Consider the following 6,000-nt stretch of genomic DNA (forward strand, 5'->3'; position numbering starts at 1 on the left):
ACGTTTTAGTAATGATGATAATGATCATGATGACGATGATTATGACGATGATTAAATCATGACGCTCTCCCAGAGTCGTTTTGGGTCAAAGTTACTATGGTGCCTTGAACGCGTTTCCGACCGGTATGTTTGTTCTAAAAAGTGGTCCCTCGATTTGCACCTGATGACGTCACAGAAGTGGGCTGCAGTCGTCGCGCCGCGACCCTGGCGGCGTCCCAGCAGTGGTGGTGGATGCAACAGACGCCTGCTCTGCCGCATGTGGCTCTAGCGTGACGCTCCACGGAAGCTTCGGCAATCACGAGTTGGGACACCGCGACGACAGCGACACTCGCGTTCACTCATACTTTTTGCCAGAACGTTTACACCCAACCGACAGGATCGCGACGTCCAACGTCATTTGGTGCCTACCTCAGGACCACTTTGGGCAGAATAGGACGCTACATTCTCCAGTCAGAGACGCGTTCTCAGGCGCCCGCAAAAAGTACACACGAAAACCCTAATCGGTGTATCTTTTTCTTTTTTTCAATCGGTTCGCTTTTTTTCCTTCTTTTTTTTTTTCTTGGCAGATACGGTTATCGGTGTTTCTACGCTTAAAACAGGCGATTGCAGCGTCCGCGTATTTAAGCAACACCGCCGAGTCCGTGTAGTTTTGATATACGACACCCGTAATTGGTTTACGAGGGTCAGGATGTCGAACCCGACGCCGTGGGTGTCGTCTGCTCCTCGGCCAGCAGACGACACCGGCGTCGTCTGCTCCCCTCGGCTCGCAGACGACACCAGCGTCGCCTGCTACTGAACTCGCAGACGACACAAGGTGCCGTCTGCTGTCGCAATGCCACATAGAAGACAAGGCACGTTCGTGACGTCATCATTAGTGGCTACCCAACCCGCCCCAAAGCCTGTCTTCTTGATGGTACTGGCTGGCGCCGTCTGCGAGAGCGACGGCGCTTTTTCGGCGAGCTCTGCGATGAATGAAAGCGCCTCGTACGCATGTTATCAGTGAGAGCCAACGGAGCCGATAGTAAACCGAGACCCAGTGACTGGCGGAGGGACTTGCCCCCGGGGTTTTTCCACGGGAGGCTCCCTCGCGAACCGGATGTACGAACGATAACTTTAAAAAAAAAAAAAGAAAAAAAAAGTGTTGCTTGCTTAGACAGCCGGGTGACTTCTTCCTTAGCTGTAGATGATAAATTTAGCCAGTGCAGTGCAACCACAAACCTGGGGTCTTTAACGTGCATCACGCAGTAGTGACTACACGAACGGGTGCCCGGTACGAAACTCATCTAGATCGAAACGGCAGGGGGTGGGGTTCGAACCCGGGAGGTTCTGCAGCGCTAGCTTTCGCGCCACGCTCCGAGCTGAGACGCGCTAGCCCACTCGGCCACCGTCTCGGCGCATAGGTGTGTAGACCACTAAAGCAAATTTCATATTGAAAACAAAAAAAAAATCCTGTACTAGCTAGTCACCATCCAATACATAGCATGCACGTGAAAAAAGAAAAAAGAAAAATATATATATGCAGGATGGATGGGTCTATAATTATATACCCTTCATTCTAACTGCCTTCATTTCTGGACAGAAACCGGGGACAGAAAAAAACTCGCCAACAGCATAAGGTAGGCTACGTGATTGTCACCCAACGAAGCCTGTCAGCTGTTTTTACTGTCAGGTTTCGGGATGGATGCATTGTGAAGGGCCAGTGTATCTTCAGAGATAGGGCGGAAACATGTTCGCTTCCGAAAGGTTGTACACAAATGCGAAACGTTTTCTGCGTGACAGGCTGTAAGTGGGGAAGTGTGCGAGCGACACTCGTAATTCTGTTCTAAGTCTGGGGCTCGGTTTACTTTTTCATGTGCAAACTATTTCTGATTCCGAGCCGCCCGAGTTCCTTCACCGCACATGATTTTTCTGATTGAAAGAGGGGAGATAGAAACGTTCGTGCACATGATAACAGTGAAAACAGTGCTCTCTGACGATATTGCTGGATCGCTCTAATTTTCGACGCAATCTGCTCAGTTTCCTTACAATAGCTAAATATCCCAGCGGTGTAGCAGGGGCGGAGGCAGGATGCTTATTAGCCAAGGGTTTCGATATTTCTTAATCCAGCCCTGTTTCCAGCTAGTGAGTGAGATATGTTCGGCTGACGTACTTGAGCACCGTGGATGCATATCACAGTGATAAGGCGAAGAGCTTTCGAAGGAGAGGAAATAAGAAATAGTACGCTATAATAAAAAAAAAGAAAAAAAAAATCGTATTGAGAGGCAGGTTTTTGGCTTTCTACTTTCATGCACTGATTTTCTTTTAAAGGAATGGTGAACCGAAATTCGGATTTCAAAAAATTAATGCGGGAGATGTAGGCGGGACGTCACAATCCCTACAACACTACTCGCAAGGCGATATCTCGTTTGGATGGCCGTATTTTCGGCAATAAGAGGTCGAGTTTCAACCAGGCCGGTCGACGAGGAGCGTGACGTCAAAATATCTCGTTTCCTCCTATTTTCGTTTCGCCCCCTCAAGGCGGCGAGGCGGAGAAGACGCGAGGCCGTTCCCTCTCCTTTTCGGAGAAGCATGACGTGAACATTTCTGTCAAATGCGCCTCCTTTTTTTTTTTTTTTAAATACGGTCATCCGTTCGAGGTGTCGCTGTATGAGTGATGTTTTGGTGTTTGTGGCATCCCGTTGCACGCTTTTGACCGTCGTGTTTTGTGGAATCTAGATTTCGGTTCAGCGTCAAACGGCACGGTCGCCATTTTAGTTCATGGAATAAGCAGTTTTTCATTGACCTCTCCCTTCTTGGTGAGCCGATCTGAATTCCCGATGACAGGCTGCTTTACGAAAGATATTTCTCGAATACCGAAAATTTTGTTATCCTGGTACAGGCGAAACAAGGGCACATGTTCGCACCGCTACCACATGCGGCGTATATAGGTGCTTGGCGGCATTGGAGAATAATTTTCCTGTTTTGAAATACGCTAAAACGACAATACCATTGTGCGAGAAATCTGTCTAAATTAAGCATAATCTATAAGTCGATTCCGTGCACGAAGCCAAAGACGCTTAGATTGGCGAGGAACGCTTTGATGATGCTCCATGGCGATCCTGGCGCGACTGCAGATTCAGAACGAACCTTTCGAGGTTTCGAAGATTTGAACGGACCGAAATGGCGATTGTCATGGCAACTGAGAACGATCAGCCAAGGGATCGCTATGGCGCTACCTTCCCAGGATCTGGTGATGTCGGTCTTCTTTTGTCCCAATAAACGATACGCGGTAAGTAAAATCCTAATATAAAATCATTCATCGAAACCCAAGAATTAGTTTCACTAGTTAACATGGTCTGTTATTAAAAAATTCCAGCATGTTGATCAGAATATAATCTATCTAAAAAATATACTTGTATTATCCGTGAAGAAAAAAAGAAAAAGAAACTTGTGTAAATTTGTGGGTTATGGTCCGGAAAATGCTATACTTTGTAAAGTACGCACCCTCATTCATAGCCTCCTGCAAACTGACAAATCCTTGCAGATCGCCGCGAGACGCGGCCGCCGAAATCGAAAAGGTAGAGCGGCAGACAGCGGATGAGAGGAGAGGTAGGTGACGGGCGCCCCGCTGCGGCGAGACGCCGAAACACACTTGTCCCGAGCGATGGAATGTCCGCTCGTGCTCCTCGCGTTCCTCGCGCTACCGCTTCTTTTCTCGACGTGTTTGAAAACCATGTTTCGGGTCCTCGCCGCTGCAAAAGCTGTGCGCTGACGACCATGTTCCCCGAGATATGCTCTCTGCTACCAGATCCTCGCGCTCCAAATCTGCGACCGGACACTCTATGGCTCCGTCGTTGAACTGCCAGGATTGTCCTCATTATAAGATGCTCTTTTTTTCTCCCTCAATTTAGGTTATTTTTTTTCGTTGCTCTCCGGAACCAGTTTGTCGAAGAACAAAAAATCGCAGGTCGAGTACACCAATTAAAATATCTGCACGGGCTTCGTTATTGAGATTTGCAAACTTTGCAACTAGCAAAATTAAAAAAAAAAAAATCCACTTTGGCTTTTTTTCTTGATATGGGCCGGCTTATTAGAAACAGCGTCTCAGCTGAGACTGTGTGAAAGAAAGCACTGCCACAATCAGCCCACGGCCTGAGCGGGACTCAAACCGCGTCTCAAAACGCTCGCGCGCCCCAGCCTTTCCACTGTTTTCTTTCAGCCAGTCTCAACACAGACGCTGTTCTAGCAAGCCGGCCCAGGTCTTCAAAACGAGGGGCACAACCTCTGACTTGTCTCGTCTCACTCAATGTCATTTTTTACGGATTTACTTTTACCTGGAAGTAAGATCATTTAGTCGCCATCTATAACTTATGAGCAACGATCCAGGATCGTTTTCAGAATGACGTCAACGTAATATATCCACACAAGTTGTTGTAACGAAGCCCAAGGAGATATGGCGAACACAATCGGAACAAAATTATTACCATTCTTCTACACTCGTATTCACCTATACAAAAAAAAAAAAAAAGAAAAAAAAAGTTTTGCGGGTTTTGTGCACGACGCGCGAATGTTTGGATGTAGGAAAAAGAAGAGGTGCTTTTGGCGTTTGGCGCGTCTACGTCTTGATAAGTTAACATATATGTAGTCTAAACTGTACCTACATGTATCTCAATTCTTTATATAAAGGGGTATAGGAATGCTCTACGAGGAGCCGGTCTTTTTTAGAGCGCAGCTCTTAGGGGCCCGTTTCCAGCCTGAGCGGCGTCGGCGTCGGCGTCGGCGTAACCGAGGGGGGGGGGTTCACGTGACCCCCCAAGGTCACGTGACCCCCTCGAGGCCACGTGACTCCCCGAGGTCACGTGACCCCCCCCCCCCGAAGTCACGTGATCCCCCCGAGGTCACGTGACCCCCCTCCCCCGAGATCACGTGACCCCCCCGGGGGTCACGTGACTACCCGCAGGTGACGTGACCCCCCTCAGTACCCTTCCCTACTCCTCCTCAAGAGCTGCGCTCCGATTCGGCGTTACAGGGATTTGTAAACGGCTTTCATTTTTTTATAACGGTTATTGCGGTGAAAACGAGTATAGTAATCTACAAAAGTAAAGCAAATTAGCTGTTAGATGTTTGCCATTGAGGTATGGCGACACAGGCTCACGCTCCAGATGAGTAATTAAGCCGGCGAAGCACGACTGCTAACAAGGGCTCTCTAATGTGTACACCACGTATACAACCTTGTACGCAACTTCAACCTTTACCTCGGGAAAAAAGTTACATACCTCATCAACTAACATACACTTTATGCCTAATTAAAAAAATTTCAACATATACAATACTATTAAAGCTAATAATTGCTGCACAAAAAGCGCAAAAAACTAGTACCGCCTACAGTTTATCCGGGAATAAATATCGCTCCCCATTCGTTTCATCAATTGCGCCCGCCCCCCCCCCCCCCCCCCCCTGCCTCTTTTTTTTTTTTCTTTGTTTCCCCCAGAAACACATAGTTTACCCACCTTGCACGCTTGATTTATTTCGCATTATGTGCCGCGCTATAGGTTTAGATAGCAACTAATCTGCGCATCTTTGTCATTTCACTCTGTGTCGTAATGTTTCTGTCAAATATTTCGCCATCTTTTTTCCCTCTCCTTTTTGCGTTGTTAGAAGAAAAAAAGAAAAAAAGCTAATTTTTTTTTTGCTTACTTTCGAGCAAAGCACTCGGAGAATTCAGTCACATACAGTCTATAGTAATAATAATAATAATAATAATAATTTTCACTTTACAAACACAGAAATAGTGCATGAGATACAAAAGCAGCATCCTGCTTGTATGTAGGGCCAGAGAACGCTGCAAAATACATACCAATGTAGCAAGAATAATACAACGAATATGATTATGGCCATTGAAACCAAGAGCAATACATAGGTTGCACTGACGTCACGTCGCATATTTTTGGCCTCCATGTAAGAGGAGGAAAGGGAAGCTGCTTTTGTAAGAATTTTGAGGGACGGGCTAATCTTCTCTAA

The sequence above is a fragment of the Ixodes scapularis genome, unplaced genomic scaffold (genome assembly GCF_016920785.2).
Source record: "Ixodes scapularis isolate PalLabHiFi unplaced genomic scaffold, ASM1692078v2 PGA_scaffold8__174_contigs__length_109621045, whole genome shotgun sequence".
Lineage (NCBI taxonomy): Eukaryota > Metazoa > Arthropoda > Arachnida > Ixodida > Ixodidae > Ixodes > Ixodes scapularis.